This window comes from Crocuta crocuta, unplaced genomic scaffold (assembly GCF_008692635.1).
Source record: "Crocuta crocuta isolate KB4526 unplaced genomic scaffold, BGI_CrCroc_1.0 scaffold192, whole genome shotgun sequence".
NCBI lineage: Eukaryota > Metazoa > Chordata > Mammalia > Carnivora > Hyaenidae > Crocuta > Crocuta crocuta.
The window spans coordinates 465,576-478,729 of record NW_027528803.1 but is presented as its reverse complement, the minus strand read 5'-3'; the positions used below and the strand labels follow the sequence as shown (position 1 = coordinate 478,729).

General features: G+C 35.3%; 1 long non-coding RNA gene and 1 other non-coding gene across 2 annotated transcripts in view; one reads left to right on the top strand and one right to left on the bottom strand.

Moving 5' to 3' along the window:
• Positions 1–13,154, bottom strand: part of LOC144224605 (uncharacterized) — a 226,325-nt gene that overhangs the window by 129,329 nt on the left and 83,842 nt on the right. The gene's annotated exons all lie outside the window — the stretch shown is intronic.
• Positions 11,839–11,948, top strand: LOC144224613 (U6 spliceosomal RNA). Its single transcript, XR_013333091.1, has one exon. It is a non-coding gene; the product is annotated as a U6 spliceosomal RNA (small nuclear RNA).

The following is a 13,154-nucleotide window of genomic DNA, read 5'->3' as shown; positions in this document are numbered from 1 at the left end:
TTTATAACTATTGTTACAGCCCAAAATAGCATTCATTTTTAACTCACTATATAACACCCTTGATAATTCTTTAGAGATGCATTGAATCAGTAGGAACCAGTAACCATTGGACACTAATAAGCACGTAGCAGTCTTAAGCAAAGGAACATTAACACAGCAGCTTAGGAAATGTAAGGCAGCCGTGACTCATAATATATCTGATTCAAGCTATTGATGCATAATGGGCATGAAAATGAAATCTGTGCCCTTGACTATTAAGAACAGACCCCAGCAAACTGCTTTCAAACAGGCAATAGATATGGAACAAAGACGTGCTGTTGCTTTTTCTCCCACATATATGAAGAGTGGGAAGATATTTAAGAGGCTGGTGAAAAGTAATGGTTGGAGATTATACATAGGACTACACGTCCTAACTGTCAATTTATTTGTGAAAGGTAAGAAAAGAGTTGTAGGTAAACGAAACCCAGGTGTGGATAAACTAAGCAACGATCCTGAAATATTATTGCCTCCTTTCCTATCATGTTCTTCCTCTGCTATGCATGTCAAGCATGCAGAACAGTTCTTGGCACATAGCAAGCATTTAATAGATATCTGTTATTCTGCTGTTGTTGCTACTGCAGCCACTTCTATTAGTACTACTATTGCTATTTCCACTGCTTCTAGCTAAGAACTTAGTAAACTTTTTGGAGAATACAGAATTTACTCCAACAGGACAAAAGAACAAAATAATCTACTTTTGAAACCAGGAGATTTGAATTAGACTTCTTTCTTTACCATTTACTTGTGTGCTCCCGGGAGAGTCAAATAATATTTGCAACCTTTCTTTCTTTGCCCTTAAAATAAAGGTATTAACAGTGATATTTCATAGAATTATTATAAGGATGTTATGAAATTAAATGTAATATATAAATATTATCTGTTATAACCATCTTCCCAGAATGTTCAAATGTAGAACTCAAATAAAAAATGGCTTTTCTTATCTTTTATTTGAGTTCATTTTGATATGATAGCTTCGAAATGATTAATGTAATGAATGTAAGTCACAGGATACAATATAGTTACTCTCCTATTTCAAATATTTGCATGAGACAGAGTATGGATTTTTTAAAAAGCCCACACACACAAAAAAAATAAAAACTAAATAAAAACTAAACAAACAAAAATCAGTGCTATCCTTCCCAAAATTCTCAGAGAATATACTAATGAATCTTTCTAGAAGTAGAATTGATACAGAAACATAATTAGCAGCTATAACTTTTCCTTTATCCTCTCCTCATAGATTCTGTGTGGACATGTTTGCCTTACACTCAGTAATTTCGTCAGTCAGTTCCTTAGGCAATATCCATTTACTGCACACCTCCTATGTTCAAACGCTGTTTTAGAAACTATGTGAATATTAAAGTAAAATGCCCCACTTTTGAGGATCTTACAGCTCCATTAGTAAAGCAAAGTATACATTCACAAAACAACCCAAAACTTAAAATTAATGTTATTAATTGCGTAGAGCACAGTATGCTGAGGTTGTCTAAACCAAAGGCAATTGTACGAGGTGAAGGAAGAATGCAGATGAAGCAGAATAAATCAGAAGTGTTGTGAAAGCAAGTTTTGAAAATATCCGAAGATCCAAGTCTAAATTTAAAGCCTAAAGCCCTATTTTGAAAAGCCTGTTTTGTTTTCCTCATGTTCTCTTGTTCTTCTTGACCACCTTAAAGGATATCACCACTAGATGACTGTTAAAATTGGATAAATAAATACAGTTGCATTGACTATGTGGCCCTAAAATGTTTTTCCCTACTTCTTGGATAATTTATGTTGAGTGATCTTTCCATGATGCCTGAAATTTGATATCCACGTGGGACTCCCTCAGAGTTTATACTCTGAGAACAACTTTAATATTCTCATTCCAGAAAGTGCACAGATAAATGTATTCACTGAAATACAGATGATTCTATATAGACTCTTTATATGTGATCCCATAACTAAATATCATGTTAGTATTAATAGTTGGTTATCTCTCTTTATAACTTCTCCTCTTTAAGGATTTCTTGCCTATGTATGTATGTATGTATGTGTGTATGTATGTATATATGTATGTATGTATCCTATAAGATTCCCTTAGGATTTGTTGTCAGTAAATAGTGATGTTCAAATACACTGAGTGAGAAATTATTTATTCATTGGAGATTATTTACTCTCTGGTGGCCAAAAAGCTCACAGACAGAATGCAAGGGAGACTTTTCCTTTTCCTTAGTGTTCTTTCTATATATAGTGATTTTGTATTTCTCCCAGAAGTCATGTTTTGAGATGCATGCCATCTTAGCTCACCCTTTCCTCAATGATTGAAATTATCTACCAGCCTTTGGATCACACTTCTGTATTCAGTGAACTGTCACACTTTTACACTACAACCCCTAGTTAATTTCAAAATATAGCTCAATAGTTCCTTGTCTCCTTTTGCCTAAATACTTAAACTCTTCTCTCCAGCGCATTCTTCTACTGTCCTACAATAGATTGTTATCATCCATAGCTACTTAACAGACTCTGAAATTCTCAAAATGAAAAAAACATTTCATTTTATGCCATCCTGGTAACAACTCTCTCATAAACTATCCTATTATTTTACCTCTCTAGAACACCCATTAGCACTAAATCTCTTCTTTGACTAGTGAAGATCTCCAGTTCTTTGATCTAGTTCTTCATAAGACCCTTTGGGATTTAAGTAATGCCAACTTAAACTAGCTCAAGTATAAAAGGAAAATTTAATATAAAATGCAGGCATATCTCATAGAATCAAATAAATGGTATGAATGAATAAAGCCAAACTTCAAAAGGTATTAGAATCAGACACTGCAAAGACATCAGGATCCCAAGTAGTACTTTTTTTATTTGTTCATCTTTGTTCTCTCTGTGTGTTTCTTTTCTTATTGGACACCAGTGTTCTCTGCTTTGCCATACAGTAGTAGCAGAATCTGTCTTTAAAACTTCTTTATTTGCATTACCTTACCTCAAGGCAGCCTAACCCAGATTTAATGACTGTTTCTGAATTTTAATTCGTGGAAGAAAAAACTTATTTCTCAACAATCTGCTCTCGATTCCCAGGCCAATGAAAACCACCAAATGTTGACCCCTGGGCTAATTAAGTATGGCTGGGGATTCCCTTCACAGCCAGATAAATATTACTACAAAGTACCACAGAAATAGGGTTTTGTTAGGAAGATGGGCACAATATAAAAGTACAGACCTCTCCAATTATTCCTATCTAATAGGATCTCTCGCAGATTCACTTTTCCCATTTTACACTCAACACCCTCATCTCTCTTTAATGATATTCTGGGTTGCTCTATTATTTTTACAGCCTCTATTCCCTGATAGTGTTTAACACTGGCTCATTCAAAGTAATGGCTTTATCTACTTGCACTTATTGGCTATTGGCCACTATGGAAGAAAACGTACTCATATAAACCTGCAATATTTAAAGGTATGTTTTTAATGACAGTCTGGTACTGATTGATTCCAATAGTCCTTTTACTGATCCCTAATAAAATTATTTCTAATTTCATGCTTTGGCTATTCCAAATTTATACCGCTTAAACTATTCTAGCTCACCATTACCACCCATCATACCCTCTCCCCTTATGCAAGAACAGAGTTTCAGTATCTGACATTATCTCCAGATTTTTAGTAGAAACATAGGTCATCATGCAGAAACTCCTCTGCTTCCTCAATTTCCAAATTCATCTATGACTTGATCCCTGCTCTAGTCTCAGGCTAGATTTTAATGATCATCTATAGACTAATTATGTCTAACTCCATATTTTAGCCTACTTTTTCTCCTGAATTTAATAATTCCTCTTCCCTATTCATCTATTCTAATCTGTTCTAGAACTCTAAACTGTCAATTATCACACCCACCTCTTGTATCTGATTTTTTAAATCAGTGAGCCCCTCCACATAAAATGTAAATAGGATCAATTATCTCCCATACACTGAATAAAAATATTTTCTTTAATCTCCCTCCAACACAGATATCTTCCTTCTGTCCTCTTTACTAGAAGTTTTGTTTATTTATTTTTTGTTTTGTTTTGTTTTGTTTTAAGGAAAGCAGTTTCTACATCTATTTCTTCACCACCCACTCACTTATTAGCACACTGAATTTTGGCTTCTAATAGTAAACTCCACTGAAACTTCCAGAGTAAAAATCAGCAGTGACCTCCTATTTGTCAAATCCACCATCACCATCTGGTTTTCTCCTTATTTCTGCATCTACTTCAACATTACCTCCTCTTCCTTCCAACCTGTAAATATTAATTTTATCTAAGAAGAGGCAACCACCATTGGTTGCTAATTAAACATCCATTTTCTACCACCTTTCCCTCACTGGCAATCTCATCGCCTATAATAAAGGCTGAAAATAAATATTATTCCCTTTTCCTAACCTATTAGGAAAATTTTGATATCTGTATAGTAAGTTATCGCCAATGAAATAAATGAAACAGAGAAGGCTTTTCTAGGGTTCTTCCCAGAAAGTCGTGCCCCACAAATAAAAGAATAAAATTCTCGGCCTTTCTCTTGTTCCTTGATATATGTGGACTGGTTGTACAAGTGGATGATACTTGTAGCTTTGGGAGTCATTTTTGGACAATAAAAGCATAAACTAAAGATAAAAGATGGAAAGATCCTTAGTCCTGACGACAGTAAAAAGCGCATAAATCGACCCTGGCATTGCTGATCTGTTGATTCATTGATCTGTGGGAATACCTGTCTTTTGCTTAAGACTTTGTTAGTTTTCTATTACCAGTCATTTTCTCTTCTGCCCTCTTTAACTGTCAAACCTGTTTAATTCTTTGGCTCCAACATTATATGCTATGTGGCACATAACAAGTACATGGTAGCCTGGAACACAGTAGATGAGCCATCAATATTCATTAAAATTTGACTAAACCATGTTGATTATATTTATAAACTGGGATATCCTTCTTATTTTCTTTGGAAAAAATTCCAAACTCTTCAGCATCATAGAAAAGCTGTTTCTTAAATTGACCCAGTAGTTTTTCAAACTTTGTGTGTCTTTGCTGATGCTAATGCATTTAAGTTGTTTTTCCTGTCCATTCCTTTGTGAAGTCTTGTTACAAGGCATGTACCAGCTACTTTGATAACCCTTGCTTTCTGCTGGAGGCACTTAAATACGCCCTCCTCCATGTTCATGGCATCTGTTCATACATTTATTATAGCATTTATCAACTTATATGGCAATGATTTGTTTACCTGTCTTTCCCCACACTGTGAGTGCCACGAGAGAAAGAACTGTTTCTTATCTGAGTGAGCCCAGAGCCCAGCTCACTGTCTGGCACAGAGAAGAAACCCAATTAATTATTCTGTTATGAGTAATGACTCTTGCTCATTAGTGTCACAGGAACAAAAGTCAGATAATAGCCTGATTTTTATTTCCTTTGTAAATTCTAAAAAGATGACTGTCCTAAAAAGGCATATGTTGTGAGATCAGATAACAACAACAATAACCCTGGCTGAAATTGGGCCACACATGTATTAGCAAACACTACACTTTGCCAATGTTTCAATACATCATCTTAATTAATTACAACACCTGCAGGTTTACAAGGCCAGTATGGGACATTGCTCACACTTTACTACCTTACTGCAAATATATAAGCAAGGCAGTCATCTCTCAAAGGATAATTTCAATAATATTAACTTTCTGTGTTAATATAGTTTTTCTCTAGGAACTCATATTTTAGGCAGAATCCCTAACTTTTCTCTGACCAAACTAGAGAGCAACTTCCCTGTGATATTACTTTGCTTCAGACCCCTTGTAATATGCCACGGGTATGTCTTTCCTGGGCAGCCATAAGGTACCCCCATCATATATGTGCCCCTCCCACTTTTCCCTTGGAATATTTCCTCTCACTTGGAAAAGAGATCAGGATGAAAGGACAGATGCTCACTTAGCTCTAGTGTCAGATTTTGTTAGCAAAACTAAGGTTAGAAGCAAGCATTGAGGTTCACATGAAAGGGGCTTCTTCTCATGCTTATCTTGCTGATCCCTAGCAAAACTTCACAGTTTTCGTTTACTTCTATGTCCTAACCCCTGTTTTGAGGTAAACTTTTGTACATACCCGACCCCCCGCAAAAAAAAAACCTCAAGTTGTTTCTTGTAAAGCCGACTAATTATCTTCCTAAACTTCATTGTCTAAAATAAAAAAGATACTGAGCCTCATAATAACTGTCACTCCTCTGGGGCACCTGGGTGGCTCGGTTAAACATTCAACTCTTGGTTTCGGCACAGGTCTTGATCTCATGGTTAGTGACTTTAAGCCCCAGATCAGGCTATGCACTGGTGACGTGGAGCCTGCTTGGGATTCTCTGTCTCCCTTTCTCTCTGCTCCTCCCTTGCTCATGGTCTGTCTCACAATAAGTAAATAAATATGGGAAAAATTTTAATAATAATTGTCACCCCTCAGCATCATCTACTTGGGTAATGTGAAATGCTTTCTAAACTCTGGCTAACCTGAATCTGCTCTAGTCACATTTCCAGAAACAGCAGCTAGTAAGAGGAGTTTTTCCCCCTTTTTCCATGAAGATGAAATGGATTAAATAGCCAGTGATATATCACTGAAATTTCACTGCAGAATACAGATCTAGAACCAGGTACCATCACTATCAGCTCAAATAGTCACACACACACACACACCAAAGCAAAACAAAGCAAAACAAATCAAAATACACCCTAGGTAAAAATAAATATCTCCATACACAAAACTTGGAGGATGTTGCCACAAACCTAAAACATACATGATCAATAAGTGTTTGTTGAATGGATGAATAAATGAATACACTGTGTTAGTTTTAACCTTTGGCAAAATATTTGTTAAATCTATAGGGTAAATGGTTTCATCCCAAACCTGCTCAATTTTAAGGAATGTTCAATTTGAGTATCACAAAAAATACATCCAGGATTATACTAACAACCTGCACATCAGGTTAAATACTGGACACTATTATGTCCATGAGTCTATTTTTCATTAATAACATCAGACTTATTCCTTTTCCTATGTAAAATTCTCAGTTACTTGTGCCTAATAGTAATTACAAAATGAAAATTTCTCCCTGGCCCCCAAATATCTGCATGGAATTGCAGAGAAAAATCAATTAACAGACTTTTTCTTATTTCTTGCATCCACATCCGCATAGACATCTCAAAGAACACTGAGTAAATAAGTACATACATAAATAAAATTTAAAGTCTGTTTTCCATTTCCAAAGGAATCCACATTCATTTAGAGGAGGAATGAATTAACACTGGAGAGTACTTGGGATGGGGAGTACTTACTTGGTGGCGCATGGTGCATTTCTCTGCTCACTGTGATTGTGTAAACAAAGACATTTAGCAGACTGAGACAAGATTCTTGTAAGCTTTTATAATATATCAGGTGAATAATTTTTTCTATTGCTTATTATTTTAAAAAAAGGAAGAATCAGAAAGTCAGATTTACTTTGGAAATCTGTCCATAGTATGCAAAACCTAGCCACTGATGAGCAGGGCACAATCTCTTAAAGGAGTAGGAATTCACTTAAGCATTTCCTTTTTAAAAAAATGCATATAGGTAGTATATCACAAAAGGCAGGATAAAAGAAATATTCCAATTGCATGAGCATTTAGAGGGTTTTTTTCGTCTCACCATAGCAACTTGACAAAAAAAAAAAAAAAAAACTACCCTGTTTGAATCATGATTCCTTGCTCTGTGAAAGTGAGGTAAGAGGGCTTTAGCAAATCATGTGGAGATAGCTCTTTATCTGCAGAGATTGGGATGAAAGACCACCATAACAGCTCATTTTTATGAGCATACACGGTCTTTCAAGCAAGTACACGTTTTCTTTTCCTTGCCTTCCAATTTGGATCATTTCACAGTGCTCTAAGAGTTATCTGTGAAAGGCTTCCCCTGTCTAGAAATGGCTGCCACTAATGCCATGAATAGGCCTATAGTCTCCTATAGCCTACAACAAACACCCTACCTCCAAGAATTGCCTCCAAGTAAGTGCAGCGCTTTCCTTTTTATTCTTTTTCATATTTCCAACATCTGAGTAAAACTGTCCTTTAAAACACTTCAAACTTGATCGTTTGAAGGGAAACTTGAGCATTCAATCAGTCAAGATAAGAGTTTTTTTCCCCACAAAATTTTCTGCCAGGGAGTATTATGCTCTGAAAGCTGTATCACTATTTTAGAAAAAAGAATTTGCTGCTTACTCTGAGGTAAAATTCACATCAAATTATTTCAAGATGAACCTGTATCTCCCAGAATAATGGGTCTCTAAAAGACCATTAACAGTTTCAGGTTAGGGACTGGTAATTTATATGTATATATGTATATATGTGTGTATATATATATACATATATATATACATATATTAAATGAGATTCTATACGTATAAAAAAAGAATTTACTGAGGATAGTCAATGGCTGCCATGCAATTAAAGGCACATATTGAAAATCTACATAGGAGGGAGGCTTCTGGGAAGTTTGCAGGAGTGGCTATGCAGTCTTTTAAACCCACCAAATCCCTGTATAAAAACAGAGTACTTTGATAGCAAAACTAGTAAATCAGGGCAGCATTTAAAATAAAACTGGGTGAATAGTTTTCCCCATAAGCTCCAAAATATATGGGGTAGAGGGAAACCACCTAAGCCCTTAAAACTTCATGATACCTGCATCTCTGCTGGAGGAAGAGGTGGAAAGCAACAGAGCAGTATCTTTGAAATCTGGGAACAGGATACCAAAATTGCCAACAGATATTCACTGGAAAGCAGTGACCAATGCAGGAACAGCAGCTAAAACTACAAGGAGTTTGTGAATGCAATCTCCCCCTTCCAGGAAAGACTGAACAACCCAGAGCAGAGAACACTTATTAACTCTCACAACTGGCCCGCCAGAATTGTCTTTTCCATGACAGGAACCCATACTGAAAAAAAAATGCTGGAAGGGGAATAAAAACTGAACAGAATAAAAACAACAAATAAAAGGTGTAGGGGAGGGGGAAGGAGTCCAGATCAAATCATAGTAATTTAAGCAACATATAAACAACAGAAGAGGGATCTCCGTAAAGTTATATAGACTTTCCTAAACCTGCCTTAGAAAAGATTATTTCATATAAACATGAGCAACGTAAGTATCAAGGTCATATCTCATAGAAAGTTATCATAAGAAAAAGTGAAAAAAGCAAAATAATGTACTGTAGATAATAAATGCTGTTAAAAATATGCCCACAAAACAGAACAAAATTGTAACCTACCATTTCAAAACTAGCTAAGAAACATTAAGAAAACGCTACAAAACACGAATGAAAACAACATAAATCAGAACTAGAAAAGCTCAGGAAAAACGTTCCATAATTTTGGACATCATTAGAAATATGAAAAGAAAGAATTCCAAAAATACAGAAAAAAATGAGAAATCACATAATAGGGAATAAATTCAACAGATGATAGCCTAGGCAAAATAAAAAGTGAGAGAGAAAAACTTTAGAACTCAGCAACTAATGAAGGGAAAGAAAAGAAAGAATCAAAAGAAAGTTAAAAATATTGAAGACAGGCGAAAAATTTTGAGCATATGGATAGTAGGAGAAGAGAGGAGATGAAACCAAAAGTAAGAAAACAGAACAAATACTAAATCCAGTAATTTCAGAAAAGTTTCCTAAAATAAAAGATGTAAAACTGCATAATGAAAGTGTACATAACATCACTGAGAAAATGAGCCATTCCAACAAAGACATATTCCTGTAAAATTAAGTGACTTTAAAAAAGAAAGGAAAGAAGGGAGGGAGGGAGGGAAAACTCCTTTAGGTACCTAGAAAATAAAGGGAAAAGAGTACATGACTTACTTGGAAAAGAAAATACAGTAACATATTTAAGATATTCAAGAAAAAGAGAAGTGTGAGCCAAAATTTATTTTTATCCAACAGAACAGATTTTGAAGTTCAAAGGGTTTAGGTAAATTCTCACCAATGTGCAATAATTCCAGGAACATTGTTCCCTTGAGTCCCTACTACAGAATTTACTGGTGAACAACCTTCCGGCAAGCAAAATGATGAGAGATACTAATGTAAGGACTGGTAGGGCATAAATGCATTCTTACTTGTGGCACTAGAACCTAATGAGGGACAGGGGCAGAGAATATGTTATGGAATGGCTATATTCTCAGACAACATAGGTATAGAACAACTATAAAAAATGGGAAATAACAGAGAAAAGCAAAGCAAACCAGTGCTAATAGTTCAGTCATTGTTCATGGCAGTATTATTTTTGTTACTCTAAGACTATTGTATGTGCGGCATTAGAAGAAAAGTGAACAGTTATGAGATTTTCTATTATTTTCCATGCCCTTAAAAACCACTGTTCTCAGTGATAAAGATACAGACACATTTTTAAAAGAAGTTAAGCAATGGGGCGCCTGGGTGGCTAAGTCGGTTAAGCGTCCGACTTTCGCTTAGGTCATGATCTCGCGGTTCGTGGGTTTGGGCCCCGTGTCGGGCTGCTAGCGCAGAGCCTGGAGCCTGTTTCAGAGTCTGTGACTCCCTCTCTCTCTGACCCTCCCCTGCTCACGCTGTCTCTCTCTCTCTCTCTCCTAGAAATAAATTTAAAAAAACATTTAAAAAAAATAAATAAATAAAAGAAGTTAAGCAAAAGCCCTGAAGTCTAGGATTTGAGTTTGAAGTATCACTCTGAACTTGTTAGGTGGTCATTAGTATAGAGGAGAAAAATAAAACAAAATCAAAGTGGAAAATGGAGGATTACTACTATAAATAGGAAGGTATAAGAGTATGACTTTTGAAAAGACATGGAATGATGTAAGGGTATGAGCCCTGTCATATCTGGAGATAGATCAATCTTAGGCAGAGAGAGCCATTTGTAAAACCATCCAGAAGCTCAATGTTGGGCACATTTACTTCTTTCTATCATTCCCATTCTCCATTAGCATACTAGGGAATTGTTTAACAAGTTTTAAAAATGGGGCTGTACTCACAAATCAAGACTTCAAATCTGAAAATATAAAAGTTTAGAAATAGATATCATTATATGGAACAGATTTACCATTAGAATGTGATTTGTGAGATATGTAGAAAAATCTGTTCAGAGAGTCATGGAAATTTTTCCTTACCATTTTTCTTTTGCCCCTTCTATTTCAGAAGGAAAGTTCTAACAAGGGACACCAGTCTTTGTCTCTTCCTTGGATAGCTGGTAGATATTAAGAGAGACAATGTGAGGTGAGTATAATGGACTCTAGAACTAAGACCCCAACTGTGTCTCCTATTTTTTTTCATGACCCTGGACAGTACGTCTAATGTCACTGTACCTCAACTTCCTCATCTATGCACTACTGAAAATAATAGCACTTACCTTATAGAGCTCTTATAAGGACTACATAAAATGCCACATGCAGAGAACTTGGAACCTATTACCATAGCTGATGGATTACCACCAGATAGAAAACCTTCTATCCTAATGTGATGTGAGTCAGAAGATGTGAGATCATATCCCAACTCCAAAATGTACCAGTCCTTTCCCTCAATTGAGTTTCTTAACCTTCAGGAAATGTCTTCTTTCACTTATAAAATATGGATTATAACGACATAGTAAAACTAATATGAAGATCAGTACATTTTAGTTAAATTTCATTATCTATCAATATATTATCTTAAATGCTTCCCAAATAAATATTAAATATATATGTCATGTCCACCATAAAATAAATACTAACATTTTCTTTTCCTATGTTCTGAAGAATATTAGATTGCAACTTTCTGCCAAAAATTAAAATTCTGAGAGTTCTTGACTTGGCAGTATACGTTGGAACAAAAATTGGAACAACTCAGTGAAGATTAGCCTCGCTTTGCACAAGAATGACACGCAAATTTGTCAAGTGTTCCTTGTTTTTAAAACTCATTGAACTGTATACTTACAATGGGGAAATTTTATGTTGTGAAAATTATATCTCAGTAAACCTGTTTTTAAAAAATGTTTTAATTTACTAGAACCTGAGGGAAACATTCCTTTTTGTTGATTTGCCAAATGAAGGATTTCTCCCTAGGCCTGTTACCTACTTCCCCAAATTTCCACAATTTCCCCAAATTTTCCCAAATTTCCACAATTTCTCAATAATGGGCATATTTTCTTCTTTAAGAGTCCACTCTGGGAAGGCTCACATAGTGAAGGTCTATGTTTTGTCCAAAGTGCAGTCCTCTGTTCTACATACGAGTGCATTACAGATGCAATCTTTAGTGGTTGTTTGGCTGACGGTGTGCAGGGTGAGATGGAAATAAATCTTCTTTTCCTATTTTCCCCCTGAGCTGCACTTAAAGTGGGAAAGAAGATTCTATCTACTCTCCTTCTTACTAGTATAAGGAAGTTAAAATAATTTATACTTTAAAATTTACCAAATTAAAATTATTTCTTACCTTTTAAAGCTTACTGTCATCATTTGAAAAAACATGAACAGCCAAACACATTTATATGAAGAAAAAATTTAAGTATAGAATCTTCAGATATATTTGTTAAGGTTAGTAAAAGTAGTTCTCATTTTGAACAGTATTTGAGTTATTCTGGTTTCATCAAATAACACCAGTCCCTGGAAAACACTGTTAAATTTCAGTTACCAGCCTATATTCACTATGAGTGACTGCATAAAGAACAGTGTGCTGCTATCTCTTCAATGCACAAGTCAGTACATAAATAACAAATGCAAAACATGGTCAATGACAAATCATGTCATTTCTTTCAAAGTCTGTTAGTGATTGGTCAATATATACCTGTCACTTAGGCATAGACAACAAAACATGTATTTGTGTTGTCTCCTTATCTTCCAGTGGTAGGTAGAGAGATACAAAAGACAAAATAATCTGTAACATTTAGGCACTAATATGGATAGACAATACTAGAGTTCACTCTAATTTTCTAGGGTACTTACATGAAAATGGGGAAATTGCCTTTGTACCATCAAACACAACTTGCTGAATCCAGCTTCTGGACCAAGAAGGTATTTCAACTTTTAAAGCTTTTTATCTTTGATGGACTTTGGGACAGACTATTGAAGCTACAGTTGGAGATCATGTCATTTCTTTAGCTGAGTTTGGGAAGATGTATG